This window comes from Vombatus ursinus, unplaced genomic scaffold, assembly GCF_900497805.2.
Source record: "Vombatus ursinus unplaced genomic scaffold, bare-nosed wombat genome assembly UNPS02014942.1, whole genome shotgun sequence".
Classification (NCBI taxonomy): Eukaryota; Metazoa; Chordata; class Mammalia; order Diprotodontia; family Vombatidae; genus Vombatus; species Vombatus ursinus.
The window spans coordinates 23,733,470-23,747,094 of record NW_020954720.1 but is presented as its reverse complement, the minus strand read 5'-3'; positions in this window follow the sequence as shown (position 1 = coordinate 23,747,094).

The following is a 13,625-nucleotide window of genomic DNA, read 5'->3' as shown; positions in this document are numbered from 1 at the left end:
ACTTTAACATAATTATCACATTTTTGGTCCTCTTCAAGAATGAATGACCACAACCAACAAACCCTTTATGTCTAAATCAATTATCTATTTTAAATATATCTTGGTATATGGTGTGAGATGTTGGTCTATGCCTAGTTTTTCTCATACTATTTTCTAGTTTTCCTAGCAGTTTTGTCAGTTCTTATTCCAGAAGCCAGAGTCTTTGGGTTTATCAAATGAGAGATTACCCTAGTCATTTGCTACTGCATATTTTTTACCTAATCTATTACATTGATCTACCACTCTTTTTTCTTAGACAATACCAAATAGTTTTGATAATTGCAGCTTTATAATATAGTTTTAGACCTGGTATTACTATGTCACCTTCCTTTACATTTTGTTCCATTAATTTCCTTGATATTCTTCACTTTTTGTTCTTCCAGATGAATTTTAATATTATGTTTTCTACCTCCATAAAATATTTTTGGTAGTTTGATTGGTATGGCACTGAATAAGTAAATTAATTTAGGCAGAATTGTCATTTTTATTATATTTGTTCATTCCACTCATGAGCAACTGATATTTTCCCAATTGTTTAAATCTGACTTTATTTGTGTGTGTTGTGTAATTTTGTTGATATAGTTCCTGATTTTTCCTTGGCAAGTAGACTCCCAAATGTTTTATATTGTCTGCAGTTATATTGAATGGAATTTCTCTTTCTATCTCTTGCTCCTGAGTTTTGTTGGTGATATATAGAAATGCTACTGATTTATATAAGTTTATTTTATATCCAGCAACTTGCTAAAGAAGTTTTTTAGCTGATTGTTTAGAATTTTCTAAGTATACCATCATATCATTTGCAAAGAGTGATAGTTTTGTTTCCTCATTACCTATTCTAATTCCTTCAATTTGTTTGTCTTTTCTTATTGCTAAAGCTAACAATTCTAGTATAACATGGAATAATAGCAGTGACAATAGGCATCCTTGTTTCACCCCTGATCTTATTGGGAAGGATTCTAGCTTATTGCCATTACAGATAATGCTTGCTGGTGATTTTAAATAGGCATTGCTTATCATTTTAAGGAAAACTGCATTTATTCCTGTGCTCTCTAGTGTTTTTAATAGGAATGGCAAAGGCTTTTTCTGCATCTGTTGTGATAATCATATGATTGCTGTTGGTTTTGTCATTGATATGGTCAATTATGATGACAGTTTTCCTGATATTAAACCATCCCTGCATTCCCAGTATGAATCCCACCAGTCATAGTGTATTATCCTGTTGACAAATTGCTTTAATTTCTTTGACAATATTAAATTTAAAATGTTTGCAACAATACTCATTAGGGAAATTGTTCTATAATTTTCTTTCTCTGCTTTGACTCTTCCTGGTTTAGGTATCAGCACCATATTTGTGTCATAAAAGGAATTTGGTAGGACTCCTACTTTGCCTATTTGTTTTCTTCAAAATAGTTTATGTAGTATTGGAATTAATTGTCCTTTGAGTGTGTGGTAGAATTCATTTGTAAATCCATCTGACCCTGGAGATTTTTTCTTAGGGAGTTCATTGATGGCTTTTTCAATTTTTCTAAAATGGTGTTAAGTATTTTATTTCCTCTTCTATTAATCTGGGCAATTTATATTTTTGTAAATATTCACCCATTTTACTTAAAGTGTTAGATTTATTGGCATGTGGTTGGGCAAAATAGTTCCTACTTATTGCTTTAATTTCCTCTTCACTGATGGTTAATTCAACCTTTTCATTTCTGATATTGGTAATTTGGTTTTCTTCTTCTTCTTTGTCTTTTTCTTCTTTTTCTTCTTCTATCAAATTAACTAAAGTTTTGTCTATTTAATTTATTCCCCTAAAGCTAGCTCTTACTTTTATTCATTAATTCAATTTTTTTTCCTTATTTTCAATTTCATTAATATTTCCTTTGATTTTCAGAATTTCTAATTTGGTGTTTAATTTAGGAGTTTTAGTTTTTTCTAGCTTTTTTTAATTGCATGCCCAATTTATTGATCTGCTCTTTCTCTATTTTATTTGTGTTGACTCTGAGATGCCACCTCACACCTATCAGATTGGCTAATATGACAAAAAAAGGAAAATGACAAATATTGGCAAGGATGTGGGAAACTTGGGACATTAATACACAGTTGGTGGAGTTGTGAACTGATCCAACCATTCTGGAGAGCAATTTAGAACCATGTGAAAGGGCATACCCTTTGATTCAGCAACACCACTACTAGGTCTATATCCCAAAGAGATCATAAAAAAAGGAGAAAGGGCCTACGCATGCAAAAATATTTATAGCAGCCCATTTTGTGGTGGTGAAATGTTGGAAGTTGAGGTGATACCAATGAATTGGTGAATGGCTGAGTAAGCCTTGGTATATGAATATAATGGAATACTATTGTGCAATAAGAAATGATCAATAGGTAGATTTCAGAAAAACCTGGAAATACTTGCACAAACTGATGCAAAATGAAATGAGCAGAACCAAAGAACATTATACACAGTATCAGCAATGTTGTGAGATGATCAGCTATGAATGACTCAGCTCTTTTTAGCAACATAGTACTCAGAGGTAAGTACAAAGGACTCATGAAGGAAAATACTATCCACATCCAGATAAAGAACTAATGGACTGTGAATGCAGATCAAAGCATTTTTTTCACTTACCTTATTCTTTTTCATTTTTTCCCCTTTTGATTTGTTTCTTCTTTCACAACATATTGAAATATGTTTTACATGATACCACACATATAACCTATATGAAATTGCCTACCATTTTCAGAAGAGGGGAAGGGAGGGAAGAAGGGACAAAAAACTGGAACTCAAAATCTTGTAAAAATGAATGCTAAAAATTGTCGATGCAGAAAAAACACAATTAAAAATGAAAAATTGTCTTGATATTTAATTCAGAAAAAATGATTAAAAATGAAAAAAAGATTTTTAACTTCTTTCAAAGCTCAGTTCAAGTGTAATCTCCTTCAAGCAGGTGATCTTGAACTCTCCTTTCCATCCTTTAGCAACTCTTATACTCTTTACCTCCTCCAAATCAAAGAAACAGAAATTGTGTTTATTGCATATATGTTTCTTTTTGCTTACATATATGTATATACATGTGTGTATATATGTACACATGTGTATATAGTATATATGTATTTATATGTATGTATGTATGTGTGCATGCATGTATGTACTTTATTTCCCATAAACAAAGTAAATTCTTTTAGAGTAAGATGTATTTTCTTTTATCTTTGTGTTTTTAATATCTAGCAAATCCCTTTGCAATGGGGACTTAATAAACGCTTGTTGAATGGTTGATTGACTTTGATTGTTAAACTGCTATATTTTAGTAACTATAGATTCCATGTAGAATTCTGGATATTTGTGTAATCTGCATTCAACTGAAAAGAGGATAATCTTGAATAAAAGATTATGTTTTGGTAATTTTTCTTCCTTTTAGTATTTTTCAGATCTTATTTAATTTTACTGATGAAAACATTTGACAAGCATACATCTCTCTGTTTTATGTTCTACTTTATATTGATGATCAGAGCATTGTTGAAAAATATTTCTATATTTGTATCTACATATGAATATTGTTGAATTTCAATCTTTGTATACAAATAATTTTGTTAGAGGAGAAATTTTAAGGCTGTCATTTGTTCCACTGAGTTAAAAAAAATCAACCAAAATGTAATAGCACCATCTTCAAGACATCTTGAGCTACATATGACTAAAAAGAAACCAAAAAGATATAGCCTAATATAGATTATACTTGAAAGACCATTTCCTTTTAATAGTTTCATCAAAACTATCCTGAAATGTTTAATGTCAAGGAGAAAGTAGGCATATAGGCCTATATTTACAAATGTAGTAATGTAGTTGTGGTCACTTTTTTTTTAAAAATATTGCTTTCCATAATTTTTCTTCCATTTTTAAAGAATTTTTTTTCTCTTCGAAAATCTCTTAAAATTCAGTCCAGCATGGCTGGAAAAAACTGTTTGTTCTAGCATAGATTGTGTGTACATGTCTGTGTGTGTACATATATATATATATATATGTATATGTATATATATATACACACACACATACATACATATGTATATGTATATACATATATACACACATATATACACACAAATGGAGAAAGAGAGAGAGAGTCGGGCCCACATGATCTTCTAAATTTTCTTAAGTAACATTTTTTGCCTCATATTGTGCATAGAATTTTATGTCTTAGTCAATAAGATTTTATTAAGCACCTACTATGTACCTACTATGTATGCTAAATTCTAGGGATTAAAAAAAGGCAAAATATAATTCCTACCCTCAAGGAGCTCACAATCTAATGGGAGAATTTGTATTTAGTGGGAATCTATCATGTGTTAGATGCATTACAGTCTATAATGAGAATAGCTTGGTGTTGAATTGTTGGTAAATCTACTCTTAACATCCATTTGTTTTTTCACTCAGTGTCAGCAATTAAAAATAATAAAACTTTAAAGATAATTTAGCTTAATTAAATCTCATTCTAAGCTTTCCTCAAACTCATTTTAACCTCTATTGCTTTTCCTTTGAGGTGGGGGATGGGGAGTGACACAGTTCATACTATTTCATCTTCCTTTGCTATAATGCTCTGCAAATACATTTGTAATATAAATTGGTGTTGTCTTTGACTCCCATGCTACCACTTTTGGAAAAGAAGTTAAATATTTGTTGACATAGATTAAAATTATCTAAAAAGTTCTGATGATCAGAAGCAACCTAGCCTGTAATGCTTTTACTTTTATCTGCTTCATTATGTATATTTGATTGACATTATGATAGCAGACATTTTTGAACTTTCTTCTAATTTGCTGTTAATTATGACCTAACTCTAACCAATAGGTGATCTGAGTGAAAACATCTATTTCTAAAATGTTTCTCTGGTCAGATACACTTTAAATGCAATTAATTTCATTTGGGGAAAGATACTGTTCAATGTTTCCCACAGCCAGTATCTTCCAATATTCTTGTTGATATAGCTAATTTATGGGTTGGGACCTCTGGGCAACGCTTTGGCTTCTTTCATTTATTGAAAATTATAAAACATATTTTCCAGCTTTCTTTTTTCTCCTTTAGTATCATTCCTTTTGTTGATGGTTAGATATTACGGGTACTGAAACCCCAAAATCATGACATGTGGGTTCTGCCCAAAAGAATTCAACCCAATCCTTCTTTCAGCCAAAGACTAGTTTATTAAAAATGAACAATATACACCAGACTCTTAAGGAGTCTGAACAATTGTGACACTCATAAGGACGAGTGGGCGTGAGGAAGTCTCAGCCCATAAATGGTGGCCAAGATGGATTTTATATACAGACAGACTATGGGAGAGATCTAAGAGTGGCTAAGTAGTTTGGGGTGACTGGAAGAGGGGCTGGGAGAAGGAGTCCTGACGGGAGTGGACAGTAAGCTGGGGTAAGTGGATGAGGAATTTAGGGATGATCTAGATAGGAGTGGCTGGGAGGTTGAATAAGATCTAGATAGGGTCAAGGATGAGAAGTAGCTAGGGACCATATGGCCTGGTAATAGACAATGCAGTGGGCTTAATTGGGGCAACAAAGAATTGGGAGATTGGGTATTGGGGATGAGGAAAGGCCAATTGATAGGATTATAGCTTTAGGAGACTGCTATACTTCCTTGACCTGGTAAAAGAGTTCAAGGAGAGTCCAGTAGACAAATAGGATCCAAATTCTTTTTGGGGTGAGGGATAAAGGTCCCGGCTTGGGCCTGTATCTCATCACTTTGAAATTTGAGTATTATTATTTACATATACTTATTTATGTTGCATCAGTATGGAGGACCTTGCTTAGTTACTTGTAGAATTTCTCTTTATTCATCATCTGAAACAGATATTGTATAAACTAGGATTACTTTTCTCCTTATGCTCATCATTATCACAGTGAAGTCAGAAAACCAAGTGTCTAATGAAAATTATTTATTTTTGTCCTTGGGGACAGGATAAAGGCAATTCTAACTCTCATGTTTAGTTTTTCAAGGAAAACAGGGGGTTATGCTTTCAGAATTTTATTGTATTTCCTTATTGTATTTAAAAAGTGAGTGTCAATACTAATGAATTTCATAGTCTCCAGTTTTATATCAACTTACTACAATTGGACAGTGTTTTGAAATTTAGAATATGAGTTGTCAGGCTATTAAAGAACATTTTTCATACAATTACTAACACCAAACAATGAGATGATTTTTTTTTCAGCCAAAGACAAGGTTTATTAGAATGTCTGCCATATTGGGCAGACTCTTAAGAAGTCTGAACATTAGTAAGCTATTGGCTAGATTATAAGAATTTAAGCAGTGACTATATTTCAGGAATCTGAAAGCACTGTAATGGAGATGAGATGGACCTTATATACAAAAAGACTATGGGAGGGATCTAGGAATGGTCAAGCAGTCTATGAGGTAATAGAACTCCAGGGGTGGCCTAGTGAGAATTGAGCCTAGATAGGATTAAGGGTAGAAGTGCAGTGGTGGGGGGAGGGGGGAAGGGGAAGCAGGACAGGAAGGTAAGACAATGGAGGGCCAGGCTAGGTTAAGGGTAACAGAGATTGGGCATAGCCACAATGGAAGCCACAATGAAATAGCCTCAGGTGAATGCCAGAGATTTGACCATGTGGGAAAGTCCAGGGTTTTTCCTTTCTGGGGCCCAAACCTCTACCCCATCATTACCCCCTCAAACAGATAGGAACCCACATTCTTTTGGGGTAAGTGGAAAAGCTCTAGGCTTCTGAAACTGCTTCCTGATGGCAAGCGGCGTAGAGTTGTCCCTGCCTGGAGGGGGTCCCAAAGAGGAGGTTGACTGGAACCGAGCACAGGCTGCATCCAGGGAATGATGGGGGGACATTGGCTGGTACATGATGTTTGCTGCCAACTGTAGGTGAATAGTCTGGAAGACACAAATCTGACAGAAAAAACTGCAGGGCCCATATATAAAACAGGGACTAGATTTAGGGCCCTACTTTGAGAGGATAAAACATCCTTAGCTCTGTTTGGATTCAGATAATTCAGTTTTCCAACCACACATTATCAAATCCACCTCATAGCCAGACTCAGGAATATCCAGGTGGGTAACATTCCCTTTCAAAGGAACATAATGGGGAAACTGAGCCAGGAGGATTCCATCTTAGATTGAGGCTAAAATTGTCCTCTCAACTTTTCCCAATGCTGACTTCCCACTAGCATCACTTTCTCTGAGTAGCTTGTGGCATTTCTCTCAGATGGTGGATTATTGATTATCGATGGATTATGACCCATCAGACAACTCAAAATAAAATGCTATGAACTTTTACTTCAAACAGCAAGTTTTACTAATCACAAATTAAGAAAATTTTTTTCAGGATTTACATCTCAAACTTATATTTGTCCTGGTGTAAAAAAGCCAATCATTAGAGATTTCTATATATTTGCAAATTCTCAGCAAACCATACATAACCCAAACAAGCTTTTTGGCTAGTTTACACATTTAAACAGTAACCAACAATAGCTAAATTATTTTAGTGGTAAACAAATTATGAAAAGTTGTTTGACATAACTGATACAGAAAGTTCACCATTTTGAAACTTGAAACAAACCCATTACCAATCAAGTGATTTCAGTTTTGTTAAATGCACTTCCAAATTACTTTACACAGAGAATCAACATCTCATCATTAACAGTTAAAACTACAAATTTCAAAGAGTGTGCTTACTTTGGAGGATAGCTTCATAATCTTGAACAGGTTGTGCTGAACCTGGTTGATGCTTCCAGGTAAAGGTTGCCCTAGAGCTCAAGGCCATTGCCGGGGGCCCGACACTGTAGCTGCTGCCCCTCTCCCTCCTTCCTTTCCCTGGTGGGGGAGGGTGAAATCAAAGGTGAGGGGTAAAGGGTGAAACTCTCTTCTCTTATGAGAGGGGTTAACAGATACCCTCTTGACTTAAGGGAAGGGTATGACTAGGTTATAAGGTATTTCAAAACTCCTTAATGATCAATCACAAAACCTCCAGAATCTGCCAAGATATTTTTAACTGTTCTAACTTTCCTTGTAGCATCCATTAAGAAGGATTCAGAGGTGAAGAGGGAAGGGAGTAAGTAAGCCTCAGGGAACCAAAAAGCAACTGCAGTTTTCCTCAGTTCCCTAGCACCAAGGAAATTAAAAGAATTGAGCATACACTTCCTGATAGGGCATCCATCCTTGTCCTCTATGCTGTGGAAGGTGTACCCAGGTCCATGGCCTTCAACCGACCCAGAGGATCGAGAGCTTGAGAGCATCAGGCTGAGTGAGAGACAGCTTCATAACTGTGTGCCCAAAAAGCACCTCCAAGCCTTGGTGCTTGGAGAGCAACCCTAACTGCCAAGCAAGAAATGAGGGAGGGGAGGCTAACATACCTTCCAGTCTTGGCTGGAGAAGAACTTGGGGTTAGGCAGTTTCCCCATATGGGCCACCAAAATGATGTGGATTAGGGGTTCAGGGGTGCTGGGACCCCAAAATCACAACAGGAGGGTCCTGCCCAAAAGAATTCTACCCATGCCTTCTTTCAGCCAAAGACAAGGTTTATTAGAACATCCGTCATATTGGGTAGACTCTTAAGGAGCCTGAACATTAGTAAGCTATTGGCTAGATTATAAAAATCTAAGCAGTGGCTAGATTTTAGGAATATGAGCAGTGGCTAGATTATAAGAATCTAAGCCAATGAGATGATTTTTATTGTTACATTTTAAAACTTTGGATTTGATGTTATCTTGGTATCCCATTTAAAGAGTCCAGGGAAGGAGAAAAGTGGCATAGTAATTAGGTCATGTCCAGTTCCTACTACCTTAATCTGACTTGCTTAAAGCTAGATTTACTTTTCTCTCAGAGGTATTAGTTCTAGACTTGACACACTTGACATTTAAAAAAAATTCCAGCATTTAAATGTGCCTACTTTCTGTCATTATAGTAAATTTTACCTTTTCTAGACTTTCTTCTCCCCTTGCCATCAAAGGACAACAGAGCATCTTTTATTGGGTGTAGATCTCTGAAATTATGTCTTTATGAACATCTCTCAATCACTCCAGAAAGCAACAACAAATACACATAAAGGAGCTATTCTAAATTAATCAAAGAAAGCCATTTGGTCAAAAGGTTTGTTTCTCATTCTTCCCCACCCCAAAAATCTTCCAAAATACATTAAAAAAATCAATCAATGGAATATTGCATCATTTTTGATATCAGAAAACCATGATCAAGGAATATTAGGTAATAAGGGGAATCTTTGCTATTTTCATGGAACAGCCCACCTCCCTCAACATACACACCTCAACAGAGGGTTTATTGGAAGATATAGCTAAAGATTTGATAGTTTTCAATACTGTCCTGATCATGCACTTTATTTTTTGCTTGCTATACTGCACCCCCCACCAATTGCCAATGTATCCACATGATATCACATAAATATTTTTTTCTGGCTGGATGGATATGCTTCAAAGATTTCATATTTTTCTTTCATTTGACATGTTCCTGGATTTTATAAATGGGGGAAAAAACTTATACACCTCAATATCTAGATTGTTTACCAAAGTTGCTAATAGATGAACCAATAATCTGGCACTCAAAACCTGTGGTCTGCTAATTTATATTACTATACTCAAAATGGGAATGAATCTTTATACAATTAATATAAACTGGATACTAAGCAATTAATTGAATTACCATATGGTCAGTCTATAATTATACTTAATAAACATCATCAAAGTAGGGGTAAACTGTGTCACTAAAATACAAGAGTGAATTGGTATAATTACATTTATTTTAGGAAATTCTACAACTTCAGACATGGATGTAATCCTCCAGCATGTTAACTCATATAGAGTAATACATAATGCTGTTCATTACAAGACTCACCCAAGATTACATTACTGTCACAGAGAAACCCATTGGTTTTTGGTAAGACAAACATCTGAATAAAATATCAATGTATCAAAGCTATAGAACCACAACCTTATGGAAATTCCTCAACTAAAGTCTCAGTGTTTGTATGATGTTTTAAGTGTGACACTAACTGTCCACCCATGCTATGTGAGTTTTATAATTCAGGGGATCTCTATTCCTGGAGCAAAGATGTGCTCATGCATGTGGCCATGCAGTAGGCAAAGAAGTTCTATGATCTTGAAAAAAGCATTTTTATTGCCAGAAACTTAGCTAAGTGGAGGATAATTAAATAGTTATCAAAATAGCATTTCTCAAGAAATTTCAAAATTTGAAATGCCATATAATTTTAATTTTTGGACCAGCTTGGGATTACATAGATATAGTGAACTCCTAATGAGAAAGCTCCCTCTATTAATTCAGATTATCACTAGCTCTGCAGCATATAGTCTCAGAAATTTGCCTAATGCACAGAGAGGTTATGAGATATGTTACACAGCCAGTATGTGTCAGAGATAGGATGTACATGTAGCAATCATTATGGTATTTGCATGTTATGTTATCTTCAGAGGAAAATTTGGGAATAGTATATTCAATACATGGAACCCTCATTTGCTTCTTCTGTATCTTATCTCAGTCAGCTGATGACTTTGCGGCTTCAGCCCAAGTTACCCTAATGCAACTGACACAGATTGTGATGAAATTGGTCTTTTTAAGAGACTCACTTTTATTGATGTGCCATTAGGAGGTAGTCATATGGTAATAAGTGGACCTTGAGACAATTGAATAGTTCTTAGAAATGTTATCCATGTTCATCTCTATATTTAAGTATTTATTTATCTCTGTATCAAAAAAATTTAATATTAAAATTGTATTCATTGATTGGTAAGTCGCTACAAAAAAATCTCCAACTTATGTATCAATAAATCATGAGAAAGGAATATGTATGAAAATTTAACATTCATTTAGCATTTCTTATTCAAATTCTATTTTACTGATGTTTATTTTTAAGTATGCTTCATATAAAAGAAGATGCATTTTTCTTAATTATTTCTGAAGTTTCACTCATTTTCCAGTTTTTTTGAAGACATGAAAAATAGTCACTTTATTCTAATAATAAAATGAGAGCTGAATTAGTATTAGGACTCCTGTAATCACAGCCCACTTTCAAAATTGCTATAATAAAACTAACAAAGCAAAGCAATCATGGAGAAGATCAGAGAAGTTTGGCAGATTGAAAGGCCAGCTGGATTTAGGTGTCAAACTGGCTAAAAGCTTAATAAAAGGAAAAATTACATATAAAATGTATGTAGATTTGATTCTTAAAAGCTAGATAAAATGAATTTTCACTCTACAGAATTACAGTAACTAAACTGTAAAGGTAAGATTGTAAAGAGGGAACAATTTAATATTGATTTAAAAAAAATCCTGGAAGCTTAAAATAGTATGATGTTCCTTTAGCCCCTTGCAAAATGCAAGCAATGACTGAAAATTAAAGACTGTTTTATATGTAATTACATTTGAAAAAACTAATTCATTATTAGATACATGTTATCTCACAATATATTTTTTTAGAAGTTGTAGAGGGGGAAGAAAATAAGCATTTATATGGTGTTTACTCCAGGCCTATCTGTGATAAGCACTTTATAAATATTATGTCTTTTCATCTTTAAAACAGCTCTGTGAGGCAGGTGCTATTATTATCTCTATTTCTCAGCAGAGGAAACTGAGGCAAATAAATATTGTGACTTGTCCAAAGTCACACAGCTAATAAGTGTCTGAGGCTGATCTTCCTAATTCCAGACCCATTACTCTACCTAACACCTGTTCGATTAAAAAAAGTTTTATATTTACCATTTAACTATGGAGTTTGAATTAAAATTAATGAATTAACATGATATTTTATGAAGCTCTAGATTTGATAAGTTCTTACCTTCATATGGATTTATAAATAGGACCAGTTATTCACTGGCTGTTATTCCTACATATTACAGTGTTTAATTTAAAAGTTAATTTCTATGAGTGAACCTCAATTATATTTTTTTTATTTTTAAAAATAACAAGTAATTTTTATCAATTTGTTTTACTGTTCTACCTATCAGTGAGGGAAATTTAAAAAAAAAAAGTGTACCTTAAATATCTTAAGGATCCATAACATGTATGCTAAGAATGTCAAAGAATCTCTAAACTTAGTCACAGCACGTGACAGATTATGTCTTTCAAAACTAAAATATTAAATCATAACCAAAATAATTAGTAGAATAATAATTAGTAATGGAATTAATGTCCATCCCTGAATAATTTGGGTGAGGGTAAAAATCTCAGGCAACTGACATTTTGAAGGTAGAGGTCATCTCAAAGATTTTGCCATGCATCCACCTGAAGAATCTAGGTAATTCACTCCCATTGTGCTTGTGGCTTCTTTTTCTTTCCTCTCCTCCCCTATTCTCTCTTCTCTCCTCCCTACTTTTTTCCTCCCTGTCGCTCTGTATCTTCTTTTTCTCTTTCTGTCTTTCTACTTGTATGTGTGTCTCTGTGTGTCTCTCTCTGTCTCTCTGAGTGTCTTCTTCATTCTTCTTTCTCTTTTCCAGCTTTGGTTTTGAGTTTTGTCCTAGCATCTGACAGAAAAGCTTCTCCCTGGCATCCTGAAGATAGGGGTGGACACTACTTCTTGGAGTCAGATTTCTGGATTCCCTCCTTCTTATCACCATAGAGCCTAAAAACAGCAAGTATTTTCTGTAATATTGGCATTATCACTAATTAAACCATATTTCACAATACAAAGCTGTTCTGGTTTGGCTTTCCACTCTTAGCAGCTGAGGATCATGCCAGAACTCCCCAATCACTAGACCCAGTTATTACTCAACATGAATGACCTTGTTTCTTTTTTCTCCCTCTCCATCACCTAGCCCATAATAAAATCCTTTATATCTGGCCTAAGAACTCAAATTAGATGTCGAATTAGATGCCAAGCCACTCCAGCATCCTTGCCATGAAAACCCCAAATGAGGTCACAAACAGTGGGACATGACTGAAAAATGACTCAATAACAACAACAAACAAACAAAAAGCAACACTTGGAGGACAAACTATTTTCAACTTACCTCTGTTCTATGACAAGCCTGATTTTTTTAATATAACCAAAAATAATCAATGAAGAAACTAGATGAAAGTTTGGGGAAAAAAAACTAACTATCTCTGCAATTGGATATGTTTGTGCTAATATATTTCTAACTTGAAAATAAGATTCAGTTTTCCATTTCACTTTCTTGTTATCCTGGAATGCAGTGAAATGGAAATAGCTACTTGGAAATTGATTACATATTGCAGCCAAGTTATAAGTTCCAAATGAACTGAGAAAACACCAAAAAAAAAAAACGCTTTTGTCCTAGATTTTGGCTTTACTTCTGGCAGATATCATAGACAATGCTTTCACCAGCAGCACTAAAGGTCCACTGGGCCTACTGAAGTATTTTGTTAATTAGTATGAAATAGGAAAAACCTCATTATCAATTTGGACAATACGTGAAGAACATGTCAATGGATCTATAATGTCATCGTATATTCCCATCAATGATGCAGACTGAAAACCATTCATGTTTTCTTATCCTGTGTGTCTACTGCCCATGTGCTCCCATATATCCTCCATAACCAGTATTCCGGAAGCCTTGACAAAGCATGAAAACTAATGAATGGCAA